This window comes from Protopterus annectens, chromosome 3.part1, assembly GCF_019279795.1.
Source record: "Protopterus annectens isolate FY-2018-M chromosome 3.part1, PAN1.0, whole genome shotgun sequence".
NCBI lineage: Eukaryota > Metazoa > Chordata > Ceratodontiformes > Protopteridae > Protopterus > Protopterus annectens.
In genome coordinates, this window is record NC_056732.1 from 1,433,658,162 (window position 1) to 1,433,675,295 (window position 17,134).

Sequence of the window (17,134 nt, forward strand, 5' to 3'; positions counted from 1 at the left end):
CTACAGGGCCAGTACCAGGGCTCCATGTGCATAATAGTAATGTGGGATCTGGTACTGTGTGTGGGAACATTCAGGTAGTGCTAATAAACATTCCTCCCACAGGTCTGTCAGATACCAACACTGTGGCCAGAAATACAAGAATGATATTCATTTGTTCTGAATAATGAGGTATTACACATCACTGTCACCCACACTGTCCTACAACATATAATAGCCTAGGAAATCTGTATATGAGTGTTGTAGTACAAGGTCAGAATGCATAAGCACAGGGGATTAATAAGACAGAAAGCAGATTGCAGATATACAGAAATATCTACATAGCAGACACAACTGTGATGGACAGTGGTTAAGTTGTAGCAGACACAGCCATGGTCTGAATCCTGGGAGTGGAATTAGACTGCATACAGATTCATACCCCACAACTGTACAGATGAGGCCAGAATGTCCAGTATATGTGCCCATATCTGCTGTCTGTCCCCCTGGTAAGTCCGTGGGATGATCCCAGATGTGTAGCCAGCAAACAGGGAATACAAGTGATTGTCAAACATCATGAGAACACACCTGTCACTGTAGCAACCCCTAAAACTGTTAGGAGAGTAATATTTCAAGTATGTCCTATCTACACTCCCATGTTGTCAAGCTGTAACCAGAGTGTGTACAGTAACAGAGTGAGATGTATGTGCATAATGCTAATGTGTAATCCGGAACTTTGTGTGGCAACAGTCAGGTAGTGCTAACAAACATTGCTCCCACAAGTACATTAGATACGAACACTGTGCTGAGAAATACAGACCATTATAAGCTGTACTGGCACTGTTCGCTCTGGTATTGTAGGGAATTGTAAATGTTGCAGTTTCTCTGACTAATAAAGTATCACTAGTCACTGTCACCCACACTGTGCTACATAATATAACTGTGTAGGAAAGCAGGTATATGCGTGTATCAGGTCACTAAAGGTGGAAGAGGGCAATATTCTAGATATGTCCCGGCACACCAGCATGTTGTCAACACATGGCTAGAGTTTATGCAAAAAGAGTTGGATAGCTATGTGCAAAACAACAACCTGGAATCCAGGAGTATGTGTAGAAACAGTTAGTTAGTGTTAACAAACATTCCCTCCACAGGTATACCAGGTAAGAGGTGTATACTGCAGGCAAATCTGGTTCATGTGTAATAATGATGACAGCCATATTACTGACCAAACTAAGGCTATAGGGTAGTGTAGTAAGACTTGTAAGGTACAGATAACAGCACTGACTAGGAAAGTAATGTGGACTACAGGAATATGCTAGCTGTTAATGGACATCTTTCTCTCCCCCCAACCATATCTCCAACAATAATCAACATACACACCCCAACTGGTATGTAATGACTCTGATAATGTCCAATTGTTTGATAAATATTTTCATGGTTCCCATGCATGTGATATTTTGAATAATTCCAAAATTGGTGGCATGGTGCCATCGATGTACCTGCATGCTGTTCTTATTACCACTGTGGTCCCATATAGGCATGTGTTCTGTTTGCTATGCAACTGTTCCGTATCTGGTATCTGGGTTAATGGGAATATCTATGCATGCTGTTATACCTAACCCTGGAATGTGTTGACTATTACTAACCCACAAATGATGATGTAATCGAAACACTATAGCACGCTTGGGAAGGCCGGTCCCAGCAGGCCCACCTGTCCCACTCAGCTGGCCGTGGCACCAGGCACCAGCATGTCTGGGGCCCAACCCAGGACCTCCCTGTCCATTGATCCTGCACCACCTTCGGGTGGAACCACCTCGGGGGATGGGGCTCACCCCCACGGGAGTGGGCGCAGACAGGCACCTGTCACCCGTTGCCAGGTCGGGGTCATGGTGCGTAGAGCGATCAACGAGCAGTTTGGTGATGTTCTTCACCAGCTTGAAGGCCGCATGTCATGATTAGAGAGTCAGCCTGGCTCTGCAACTCAGCCCCCAGTACAGCCACCTTTAGGACTGTGAAAGTGTAGTGGTGACTGCCCATGGGTGGGGACTTCAGTCCCACTATTCCCACTAGGGGGCTTGTGGGCTTCCGATATCCCAACACCCATCCGCATCAAGGTCTTTACCCCCCTACATGTGTCATATACCACCCCTGTATGCGTCTTGTTTGTCTTGTCTGTTAACCTACCCAACCTACCTCCCCAAATATACCTACTATCCCTCCCCAACATCCCACTCTCATCTAAAAAAAAAAGGGTAATATGTTCCCATAAAAATATCTCGCCCAATATATAGCTGTCCATTTCACACACGAGTCCACTGGACACATGTAATCTGGTCTAACTGGCATCACAACTTATTATTGTTGTCCTCACACATCTCCCAGGGATTTGAGTGTCCAAATCTATCTCCAAATGCAGTGTATATGCACAGCTGTTGCTGTAGAAGAAATGGGCAACTATGGACCTTCCCTACATCCTTCCTGCACATCCCTGGCTATTTTCCCTACTGTCTTTCCCTCTTTGTGCCCCACTTTTCACCTCTTTCCTATCAACCCCTTTTTCTTTTCTTTTAAAGAAATGAGCGCGGGGGTAAGTGGCAGTAAGCAGGTTTAAGTCTGTTTATGTGGGGGTAAGCAATGCCTACACAGGTTAAGCAATTTAACAGCTGAGTATAAGAAACTGTAACTGGAAGTTAGCAGTGCTTACCTCCACTCAAACCCACTTACAACTGCTTTAAAGTGCCTTAATCACTCTGTATCCAATGACCCGTGTTCTGCCCAGCAACAAAATAAACAGCCTCTGCAAGAGTCGAGCCCAGGAGCCTGCACACCATATACAAAGTGATTTACCACTAAGCAATGCCGGATACACATAAATCTGATGTTTTCAGAAACATATCATACAGCCCAGTCATGCAACAGTACAGAGAATGTATTCCAAAATTTAGATGTATTGTGTGTGTGTGTAAATATATTAATATCTAAACAGATACAACTTATCTATATATGTAGATATATATATATATATATATATATATATATATGTATATATATATATATATATATATATATATATATATATGTATATATATATGAATATATATATATATATATATATATATATTTAGAAATATATACATATATATAAATATATATGAACATATATACATGCAAATGCCTATATCAATGCATATATATGTCTACACCTATATGTCTACATATACACAGCAAGTTACATATATGTACGCAGGTATTTATCTATGTAGGTATATATGGACATAGTTATATACATGTAAGCAATTATATATATATATATGTATATATGGCCATATATCTGTAGATAGCAATGGTCGATTAACTAAAACATGTATGTCCACATGCACCGTTAATGGGATTGAGAGGCCCCAAACAATATATGTCTTGTACGAATAGGCATACCCCCCCACAGCCAAACATGTCCACCCTGCAATATACTACCAAGTGTTGCAGATCCCATAACCAGGACATGACACGACATGGGCACAAGATGTTAACAGTACTACATCCTACCTGTATGATGTCAGGCTAGTATTGGTAACATATCATGCAGTACAGTCTGGCTCCCATAGGAAATGTAAAATATGGAAGCTATCAACATCCCCAGGATACATATACACAGCACATATATGCAGATACAGATATATATATATATATATATATATATATATATATATATATATATATATAGATAGATAGATATATAGATATATATGTGGCTACAAATACACATGCAGAGATATAGTAAGATTCATATGTAGAAGGTGCACACAATATGGAACAGCCACTATGCCTACAGTAAACACCTTAACAACTGGACACTGTATAAGCCACCAATACAAATGACAATCGTTGCCTGCAACATATACCCACAGAGAGGTCATAGGAAAAAACACCACACACAGGTTTGCATAAATGGAAAACCTTTATTTGTGCACTATTACAGTTCTATATGCCATGTCATATAGCTGTTCAGACACTGACATACATATAAACAGAGTAATGCAACTGTGAAACAGTTATACTAATACAGTAGTCTGGAAAGGTTCACAACTGTTGCTGTTCAGGCCAAGCCCTTCAAATTGTACAATAGTGAGGACAGATTGGGCCACAGGATACCAAACTATAAACAGTAAGTAATCCAGGTGTATAGTTCAGCAGCCTCTATCTACACTATGTACAAAATCACTAGGTGGTAAAGACTTCAGTTGACCAAATGGGATGTAACTGTTACATAACAAGGCATAACTGACACCATCACAAGCACACTGACAAACAGAACAGTCTGTATGGCAGGAGGCAGTGGGCCTGCATTAACCCAATTTATGTAAGTAATGTAAATATAGATGAAGTATATGGTACTGTACATCCAGATACCAAATTTTGTAACAGCCTAGGTCATTTATGGTGCATCCCCCCCAGACTCAATAATACAGGGCCATATAATATGGCTATATATACTGGCCTCTGGCGTACATAAGGGCACATATGTATTGTGTAGGTAAAGCCCACACATTTATGGCCCCAGCCCCACCATATGTGTGGAGGATACAACAGCAGTGGACTGATGGCAGCAATGGCAGTGTGATATACTCACAGCCCACTACAGAACAACCCATGACAGCATGTCATATGTGCAAAGCTTGGTATGTAGGTGGAGGACAGAGGCTGGAACATAGGCCCATATGTGGAAAACTGTTGCCATACACTAAGCAAGTCAATGGTATTACATTATAGTCTGCAACATACCATTAGTATGAACCTATGAACCTATGAACCTATGAACCTAGTCAGGGAATTGAGGTTAGAAACATAAATGGATGTAGCCATGTACTGATAGCACTCAACACACACATTGCCAGTGAAATATCTGACACAGGACCTGTGTGGTGGACAGACAAAACATGATAGGCACACCTCTGCCCCCCAAGAGGATAGGCCCACAGTTGAGAGCTATGCAGACAGACTGCATTCCAAGGTAAACTAGTATGTACACACACACCCTGTAACACCAGTACTATACAAAGCATAACACAACTCTACTCACACTCTGTCTATAGTTTTGGAACCTCCTACAACTATGTAGCTGGCCTGAATGTGTCGGTTCTCCTGTAAGAGGTTTTGCTACCTGCTGTCTGTAACACTGATGCCCACACACAGGAAGGATGTCCATCACACAGGAAAGGTAAAGGGACCACGCCCACATGATGTAGGGATTTATAGTAGGTGGTTGCCATGACAGTGGTAATTGGAAGTACTACACAGCAAGCTGCATGCAGTTAGCAAGTGGAAGACACTGATTGGTGCACAGGGCATCACCTGATCATGTGCATCACCTACTAAGGCCAGGCTGCAATCTATTCAAAGCAGTTCAATTCATTCACTGGAGAGAGAGGGAGAGAGAGAGAGAGAGAGAAAGCAAAAAAAAAAAAAAACAAAGCTCTTCAAACTAACAGCTGAAATTGCAGGCATTTAGCCAGCTGGCATTCAACAAGACATCATTCCCGCAACAGGTATGCAAAGTATATATACATGTAATAGAATGTAGTACCTGGTCCAGCATAATGGGATAGATGATGTGGAATGAGTTATATGTGCCATCAGGTGTTGTTGTGATGATGTTCAACTGAACAATTGATATGGACAATAGTGTCTGTCCCTGTGGGTAGTGGGCCATAGCTGTTAACTGTGCAGGTCAGCACTGACAGACAAGATGTAAGCCATCATAGTGTGTGTTGTGTAATGGGAAGTATGTATATTACATGGCCAATAGCTGGAGGTGGAAGTAATGCCATTATGATGGACATGTGGGAGCCATGGCCCACCACTGGCAGGATACTCAGGTGAATCTGTAATGTAGCATACCGGAATGCCATAGGTGTGTAATAGGGTTACATGCAATTGGGTCCCACACATACCCCCAAATATCAGGCAGTGTCTATGTGTGACACCTATCTGTGTTGTAGCAAGGCAGAACAGTGCAGCTGTGCAGGAAGGTGTTGTGAGTTTGTGGAGTTGATGTCCGAATGTACCCCACATATAGATATGCATATGTGTACATATGTCACATATATAATACATAAAGATATAAAGATATATATGGATATCAGCATGTATGTCCAGAAATATACATATTCCCATGTGTAGACATATATATGTGCACATATATACATCACATATATCTACACATATATTGATATATATCTATATGCACATGTCTACATATATACAAACACACACACAAGCATATATGTATGTAAAGACATGTCCTCTATATCACTACCACAGTGATGTGTGCTATGTGTGAGGCAGCAGCACACACAGCAATACACACAGATATCTACAGCTGGCAGTGTGTGCACCATGGACGGGTATGGCACATGTTAGTCCCTTGTTAGCACCACATTGCCCCCATCTGTGAAGTATGCAATGGGAATATGGGGAAGTTTGGCAGGTACACATGTATAGGTGGTTAGGATTGGTAGATATAGAGGACAGTCTACAGGGGTGTTATGCGATACATGTGGTGGGTAAACACCATGGATGGTGTGTGTGGTCTGTGATGTGGACACCCCATGGTCCCCAATATGAGCACAATGGGAACAAGTCTCCCACCCACTGCTACTCACAACAGTAGTCCATGTCCTAAATGTGCCTGGTCTGGTGGCTGAAAAGGAGGAGCATGTTGGCCCTGTGAATGTGTATTGGGTGCCTCAGACTGATGTAGCACATCCCTCATGTGTCTGTGGAGCCTGGTATGGAACAGACCCTAGACCTGAGTTCAGGGGACAGGAACATGTCTGTGTGTGCCCTGAGGGGGGGACAATATGCCCTGGGTGGTTCCACCTGATGGTATTGCTGTAACAGTACATGAGGAGGCCCCAGGTTGGGACACACATGTGATGTGGCCAGGTAACATGGGCAGATGGGTGTGGGGATGTGGATCTGCTGGCCAATAGAACATATACATGTTATTGTGTCACTGTTATAGAACATTTGTTGGTAGTAATACTCTACACAATTCTGGTACATATCCAACAGCATGCATAGATATCCCCTATAACACAGACTGACAGATATGCAACAATCTCAGAGCAGCCATACCACTGGCATATATGTAACCATAGTGGCCCTGACAATGGCATGCAGGTGAATAGTCTGCAACAGGCCAGCAATGATGGTGTCCAGACAGGGGACATGGCTACAATCACATAGCAGAAGGTGTGGTACAATACAATATCTGTCCAAATGGTAGTTAAGCTGTAGCCATACCTAATGAGTTGTGTGTACAGTCTGTTGAAGCTGATATGGTGGGGGGGTGACAGAGATGTGTATTACGAACTGTAATAACCTTGGCGTATAAGTTGCTTAGACCTGTTTCCATCTTTATGTCTTTCAGCCAAGATGGCACATGCACGGTTGCCCACCTATTCCAATGCTGAGAATGACGTGTTGATAGCACACATGATCCAGCACTATCCACTGCTGTTTGGCAGGCATGCACATGAGCAGCAGGAGTGGACCGCCCTGTGGAATGACCTAGTCCACAGGGTCAATGATGTTGGATTGCACAACCGCAGTTATGAGCAGGTTCAGCATCATTGTACTGACCTGCTTCGCAATGCCCATCAGTGTGCTGCTGCAGTCCGAGGGGATCACCTCGCCACAGGCGGGGCCATGCCATCCACCCCCCCGACACGTGTGGAAGAACTCCTGGCCAGCCTCGTGGCACCTGCCATTCCAGACCACCACCAACCACTGGACCCCTTCATGGAGGTGGGTGTCATCCACACACCGGCCGAGGAGTGTGCAGGTAAGGACACAGGGCACATCAGTAGACCACTGTTGTGTAAACATCCGCATTGGCACAGGTAGATCATGCATATCTGACATGTCATAGATATATTGTGTTGCTGCATTGTAGTGATAAACAGATGCCCAGATGTGTTAGTATCGTGGGAATGTACAGTTGATGTATGGTAGTACTGTACCCAGCCTGTAGCAGTGCCACAGGTGTGGCCATTGGCATTGCATATCTTACCTACTTATGTAGGTCCCTCCGGGATAACAACAAGGCAGCAGCCTATAGCTGGTGAGTATGTTTTATGTAGATGCTTGCCAACATACCGGGCATGTAATGGTGATGGCATATGCCATGCACACATCTAACACACCTACCCTGAATGCATGCTGTACATGTGCATGTGTTGTTTCTTTGAAATGCACGGTCTCACAGGGGTGACCATGATGGGGTATTGGAAGGGTATGTCAGACACCTGCATGATCATTAACATCCTGTCATTGCAGAATGTGTCCACAGGGAGTTCTGCTGGTAGACATGGCCTACAGTAGTAACATGTTCTGAACAACACCCATATACAGTGCAACACCAGTGTATATACCTGTAGGACAATGGCAACAGCTGCAGAGATACACTATGGCATAAGGCATTACAGTAGTCCACATTATCAGCTGGGTCTAGGCTGCAACATGTGGTGTTCAGTGTATGGGACACTGCAAAGTGACACACATGTGTGGGGCTTACTTGTCATGCATCTGCATGAAAGCTGAAGGGGGGGGTCTCAGCATGACACACCAGTGCACTGCAGCAGGGATCCTAAGGATGGTAGGAATGGCTCTAGCTGCACATAGTCAGGTTCATGACCTGTGGCAGCTGCAACCCTACCCACACAGCAATAGTGACATCAGTGTGTGAACACCATGGGATGTGCACATGAGTAGACCTTGCAATCATGCAAAATAGGGGGACATGTGTAGGGCAGACTGAACATACACTAGCGAATGCAGATGGCCCACACTGGTATACCCCGCCAGGAGCAATGACTGCTGTAGTACACACAACATGAGGTGTGATAACCTGTCATGATAAGGGTGTGCACACATATGCCCACATGGCATGTATGCATTGCTGTCATCAGCCGCACACCTAACACAATCTGTAGACACTGCATGTGAAAGTACAGGACATATGTCACATACCGGGCTCGTGTACTAAGATATGTGGTGATGTGGTCCCATGGCAGATCAAGGATGTGTGTGTAAAATCAAAAAAGGTGTGTACAACCCCCATAGCTATGGTATGCTCTGATGGCTGTCAGTGTAAGAGTATTGCAGTGGTCATACATGGTCTGTTAATGTTGACAGCTGTAAATCAGGCATCAGGCATTCACCAATTACAACTGTCCACATATCATCCCAGGTATGTGTTGCTGAAAAACATAGGGGCTGTGAGAAGTAAAGCTGACATAACTGACACAGTACTACACATTCCACAATAGGTTGTACACCTGTGAGTTGTGGTGCACAGTACATGGCAGGATGCAGAACAGGTGCACAGCAATACTGTGTACATTGGTGCAGTGGTATCCAGGGGAAGGGGCATCACCCAGTGACACAGCACATGCATCACACACATGTATACTGTTGCTAGCATAGATTGACTATAGCTGAACTGCATGCTGTTCTGTACCATATGTTCTGCATGTTGGCAGATGGGTAATAGGAGGACTGTGTCTATTATCATTGTGCGACCTCACCTGTATGTGTGTGTGTGTGTGTGTGTGTGTGTGTGTGTGTGTGTGTGTGTGTGTGTGTGTGTGTGTGTATCCTGATGATTAGTTAGTTAGCCTGCAGGGTCACTCTGGTGAAGTGGAGGGAGGTAAATGCACGTAGGATGCGTGTGTGCATGTGTGTGTTTGTGTGTGTGGCCATGTATGCACATGTGTGATTGTGGGGTGTTCATTTGGCTGTACCTCCCTTTGGGACCATGCAGTACATGGACATGGACTGCCACATTACACACCAGGAATACCTGTCATGTGTGTAATCACAGGACAGCAAATACTATAATATGGTCTGTAGCATGGAACAGGCATCCAGAGGGAAGGTAGACTTCAGGTACACACTTAATATCACAGTCAGCAGAGAGGTCACCTACAATCCACATATGCTGCTCTACAGATGCATTGGGGAAGTACTAGTCAACACCAGGGTGTGTATCCAAATATTACAGATGTCACATGATGGGCTGATGGAGCAGCATATCTGGCATGTACTGAGCATTACATACACATGACACACCAGTGGGAGGTATTATAGATACAACATAGTAGCCCACACATATAGGGGCCATGCACATAATTTCTGGGCATACAGAGGGTGCATACCAAATGACAGCAGTGAGGCCATGTAAATCCATTACACACAGGTCAGGCAGGTAAAGTAGCAACAGGCCTTATGTGGTGGCCGCTTGTGTGGGCATTTAGAGGACTGTGATGTTAATGATTGGTATCAATGTGTGCATGTTAACAAGTGTGATGCAGGATGGGGTAACACATGGATATATAAGTAGGACTGTCTGTAAAGCCATGGACAGGTAGGTATTACGGAAGTGTGTGTGTGTGTGTGTGTGTGTGTGTGTGTGTATGTGCATGTGTGTGTGTACTGTTAGGTAATGCTGTACAGATTTTAAAGAGCGTTTATTGTTTTCCCCCACAGGTGGCGAGGTGGGTCAGGGTCCCTCCTGCATGCAATCCAATGTAGGTATCCATACAGACACCAATGATGATGATGATGATGATGATAATAATGTTGAGGCACAGATGGAGTTGTCAGCGGCTGATACTGTGCCAACATTTGACACCCCCTTTTATCCACCCCACCTCCACACACAGTTTCAGTGCCTATATCTACCCCATCACCAGTGGCCATAGCGGAGGGACAGCTGGCATTCAGTGGCAGTGCACAAGAAAGTGTGGTAACCATGCCTACTGTGTCCAGTCGCAGCAGGCATAGCCAGATGTCCAACAGGCCACCACATAGGCAGATGTCCCAGGGTGCTCATGGTAGGGCCGCTGGACATCATGCTCCTAGCAGAGGCGACATAGTTGCTACCAGCAGAAGCATGTTTCAGGCTGTCATGGTGGTGCAGGCATGTATAGAATGTTACCACAGACAGGGCCTGAAGCTGCAGAGGGCTTCTCTCACATCTTCAAATGACAACGCCTGTGAACTGGCTGGCACCATCCATGGATTAACTGAGTTCATGGATAGACGGTTTGGTGAGATGATGGCCCTCATCAGCCATGGTTTGTCCGTGCTTGAATGTGTGGTGGGAGTGAGGCGACGTCCATGTGGACGTAGGCCAGCAATGCCAACAGCTGGTAGTAGTCAATGTGGACATGCCAGGACACCAAGGTGCTCCCGTAGTGGCAGTAGCAGCCCCAGCAGTGTGGGGGGGGTGTGCTGTCTACACCACACTACAGCAAGCCACTTGCACATAGTCCTGGCCAGTCCCAAGAGGGACCTGGCACCAGCGGACAAATGTCATCAGCAGGTGAGAGTAGCACATTGAGGCCTGTACCTGGACGTGCCCATGGAACCCATGGCAGGAACAGTCCATGTGTCCATGGCCAGAGGCAGTGAACTGCACACCCTGCCAGGTATGGTCTGCAGCTGTCCATAAATACCTGTGTAGGGCAGCCACATGGCAGAACTGTGTGCATGCATACTACACACTATGCAAACAAACCTAGGGTAACCCCATATCTACACACACATCACCTCGGCCAGCTCCCCAGAGTACACCCCTCACCCGCACACATGGTGTCAAATGTATGGCCCACCCTCAGCCTCTGGCAAACCAACACCACACCCTGTGCATATAATGATACCTATGACCCATCCCCATCATCCATACCATCGATGCAGGGACAGGCTGATATGGTTCTGATGCACAGGTGACTGTACAACAGTGTACCACAGTACTGCAGTGTAACATGTTGTAGGGAGTAGAGTGTGAGGCATATTTGTGAGGTAGTGTAGATGTCCAGCAATGATGCATTATAGTTGTTAGTAACACTGGTTGAATGCAGTCCCTATAATGGTATCCATGTGTGTTGTAGGTGTACATGTGTCAGCACGAGGATGGTTTGCAGTCATATTGCACAACAGGGTATGTCACTGTGCTGACACCATGGCTGTGGCATATCTGGGGTACAGTCAAACACATTTCACAGGTTACTAAACCGGTTATTGCCTGTGCCACATGGACAGGTGGCCCACTGAGGCGTGTATACCCTGCAACCTGATATACACCCATCCACATACATGCACACTGTTAATTGCCAACACTGGGACTAGACCCCTACCTAGCTATGTCGTGATACTGATGTGTGTAGCTTACATTGCACACACCGCACAGCGATTAGGGTGAGGTGTGTCCCAGGTTACATGGTACATGCAGAACATCTCCCGACATGTACAGTATGCTAATGGGGGATGTAATTGGTGTATTTGGATGACACATAGTGTGACATACCGTCATATACACATTTACAGACACATAACAGCCAAACACACATCTGAAATACCAGGTCCTATTGCTGCTAATTAACTTGACTGTGTCTCCAATGTGTTACAGGTAGGCTGCACACATCACATGCATAACTGGCTTGGATTGTGGTAACAGTTACCTGTATGATTGATGGTGACAGTGGTAACCATTACATGGTACATGGGACATATACCTGGTGTACCTTGGTGTAATAACTGTGTACACAGCACCCATATCCCCCACTGGATATTGTACTCCCTGAAACCCATGATGACACTCTGCCATACCCACCATCACACATTGGCCATGACTGCGATACAACCCATAGTATACCCCAACATTTTACTACAGGGATATGCATCTCATGCATATGCCACATGCGTAGTAGGGTGTCAATCAAGCGTAAGTTGCCTGTACATATCCCAGCTGGATACCTGCCATCTGCACAGGGACTGACAGTCATCAGCTTGGCAGGTAGCTATGCACTAGCATGAGTGCATTGACAGACCAGTAAGGGGTATATATTGTGACACAGCTCACACACAAAGGATACAACAGGGAGGCCTAAGTGTCCAGCCATGCTTGCAGGTGTGCCTGTTGTCAGTACTACATTAAGCAGTGTGCCCTTGCCTAGGTTAGCACTGTCAACAGTATTACTGCCATGATACACTACATGCCAGTGTGACAGCACGTACCCTGGGCTACTACACCTGTATGTAACACATTCACATGGATAACAGTGCTGTTCAGGCCTCATATATGTCTGTGTCCCACACATGACACTCACACCCCTTGCTACTGTAATGACAGCACATAGGTGCATGTATTGTACATGGCATTACATACGCTTATTAGAGGTTATACGACTGGGTTGTGTGTCCTGGTTACCACGGCTAAGCTATGCTTAGCAAGCATCAACATTGCTGCAATATAACAGCTAAGCTGATTTGCATACTGGTAAGTGCTGCCTACACTGTGTAAGTGCTTGCACATTTACCCATAGCTTAGCATCGCTTAGCTTCATGCAAACCCACGAAAATGCACTTAAAGCTGCTCAAAACTGTCTTAACCACTCTGTATCTGACAGCCCTTGTCCTGCCCAACAACAAAATTAACAGCCCTTGATGGTCTTGAACCCAGGACCCTTTACACTGAAGTCACAGCACTTAACCACTATGCCATGACCACTGTGAAGAGTGCTGTTGTTTTATCAATATAGCTGTCAATACACATATTGAGTAGTATTGAACATTTCCCTGTAGTTCCTACCTTGTGTAGTCCTTGTTATTAATATGACTGTTGCATCACATATGTTGTTTTATCATGTGCACATAGCAGATACATATAGTGAGATGCATGTGGGAGGGTATACACAACTGTGACGTTTACTCATGACAGGAATATGATTGTATACATATGATAGGTTATATATGTCTACATGTACATAAACATGTATACTCATACATATGTCTGTATACACATCTGTATAGTGCTACATATATATGGCCATGTGTACATCTCTTTGTATGTACATATGTATATATATATATATATATATATATATATATATATATATATTTATGTATAGGTTCATAGATTAGTACTAAGCTAACTGCCCTTGTGAGCCATTTTAAGCCTAGCCAATTATCCCTTGTGAGACTCAAACCCCACACCTTGTGTTTCTAAGGCAAACACCTTAACCATTAGGCCACCCTCCCAATATATATATATATATATATATATATATATATATATATATATATATATATATATAGGTATGCGTATATGTATATATAGATATATGTGTATATAGCTATACATGTATGCACACCCTATGTGTACAGATATGCCTAGTTATGTTGGTATATATGTAGATATCTATATCTATATGTGCATACATATCTATTCTGATAAACCTACTACTGTCAATATATCTGTAGATAGCCATACGTATATGTGCATATGTATCACTATCTGTATATTTTTAGACATATATTGCTCTGTATATGTATATATCTGAGTGTGTATATGTATATCTATGTACATATACATACCCATCTATATATGTCAATATGTATATGTGTAATTATATATAAAGATATCTGGATAATTATATGTACATATATTTTCACCATATGTCCTCAACATGGAGTGTAGCCCTACCTCAGCCCCTATATTCCCAACTTCGTAGTGTAAGGGGATGTCAGGTATGTAGAGCAAGTATATTAGTAGACTATTGCTACTGTAATAGGGATTGTCTTCACAGACATTGTGTGTGTGTGGGAGGTCACATCTGCTTTTCACATGTGCGCCATTGGCTACTGACAGACATCCTAAGGACATCATAGTACAGTACCGCTGCTAGCACCTAATGCCCCTGTGGACTGCAGCAGAGATATTGGCCAATGTATGTGGATATTCTGACACCCTCTGTACAGTCCAGAGGTATACACAGAACCCCTTAGTGCAAAACATGTGGACCAAGCCTGAGAATATGGATGTTAACAGCCATGTAGATGGGTATAACACATAACAACTGGTGTACATTTGTCCCCATAGGTTATGCATTCACACACCCCTGTCTGTCCTGACACATAATAACTACTGGTACAGGGGTGGCATGGCCACATACTACCCACTAGATATTGACATACATCTGTACAGCATCCCACTGCTCTGTCTGACATGCATGACTGTTAAGGGAGACCCGGCAGCAGTATATCTGGCAAGTATCTGGACATGACATCTCACTGGGTAAGTACACTAAGCTGCTAGGCATGTAACAATGCACTGTGCAGGCTACAGGCAGACTGGCTCAACACTGGCCTGCATCTCCTATGGAGGAATGCACATGTACCTGCATATATAGCAGGCTCTACAGGCATGTCACAGCATAGGGTAAGATACACCTGTATGAAAGTTCATAACCACAATCAATGTGAACACAGCCACAGCCACATATGGTAAGCTAGCATAATATTACAATATATGGACTATCTGTTCAACACCATCCTCATATGTGCCACTCACAGACTAACCCTACATATACTGGGCTGCTACACAGTGTGGTCTGATGCCTGTCTGTGGTATGGGACATGTGTGTGTATGGCCCTACAAACATGTAAGCCAATACGGTAACATACAGTAGAGCAGCATGTAACATCAGATAGGATGGGACCTAGGACAATGACATCAACCACAGTCTGTACACAGGCCAAAGTACATATTAACACTGTCGACATTCAACGTAAGTACACAGACCTCAGTACTTTATAAACAACCACAGAATGTCCAGGTTATGTCATAAAATATAACCCTTACTGTACATAACATGTGTAGCAGCCTGATATCTCACTGGCTGGTTATCAGATATGATGACACTAATTATGGTGTACAGCATATATGCACATCTTAATGCATGACACGTGTACAAAGGTTGCCAGAGTTGTGGCTGAAACCACATACACAGGACCAATATTGACATGTTGCTGTGATAACCTCATACATTTACTGTTGTAACAGGGTTTGTTGCAACATATGTCCTATGAGGGATATGAAGTCAGTAACTGTCACGGCTTTCACCCATCTAGAGACTGCAATCCTCACATTACCTTCTGCAGTTCACAGATAGATGCTCTGTGGGTAACACATGAAATCAAAGGCACCACACACTGCCCAATCTGCATTTGATCCTACAGATGTGGATTCCTCCTAAACATAGAACTGACATGGCAGGTATTAAAACATGTAGGACAACCATATCCACACACACACTGTTAAACCAACATTACTCCAAATGCAGTATAGCAGCACTTACAGTCTGTAGTCAGGTCAGGCACATCCCCCTCCTGTGTGTTGCCTTGTTTCCACAGTATATGTTGTTAGAGGTGTATCCCCAATCCATCTGAGATGCTGTTTGCCAAACAACAGATCTAGTTCCTGCTCACAGTGAATGAAAAGGCCCAACACCAATATGATGTTCCTAGATATTGGAGTGTGTTTCCAAGCAACTGGTTATGGGAATGTTACTACAGCTGTTTCACATGCAATCAGCTAGGGGAGGGCTGCAATTCGTGTAGAGGCCATCAGCTGATCATGAGCATCACTTAAAATACACATGCTGCTGCCTAAGCAAAGCAGGTGTAGGTCTCCACATCCACCAGAGAGGGAGTGGGAGAGGCAGACAGAGGCAATGACAAGTCAGGGAGGGGTGAGACAGTAAAACTTAAGCATGTTTGTGTCACACACCTGCTAGCATAGGGTATCAAACCCCTGCTGACTATGTAGTGCTATCAAATTTCTATGCAGTTATTGGATGGGCCACATAAGTTACATGTTGTGGAAACCTCAGAATGTATATGTGATGGTGAGTGACATCTGCAACAGGGATATAGTAGCTATACAGTAGGTGTAGTACACGTGCCAGTCCACATGAACAGGTCCCAGTGTCAACACAGCCACATTCTCACAGGGATGCACACACATTGACACACTTGGCAGGGCCAGGAAAACAACCCATCACTAGTGAGATTGCCACAGCACATTACTGTGCAGGTATCACATGCACCACAGGGGTCATATGGAGGTTATATGGGCAAAGGGTATGGGGAGGTGTTGACATCAGACAGCATGCTTCAGTATGCCACTGGGGGTTGTAGTGTGTGTGAATGTGAACATACACATTGTACAACACACACAAACACACACACACACGCACACGCACACACACACACACACACACACACACACACACACACACACACACACACACAC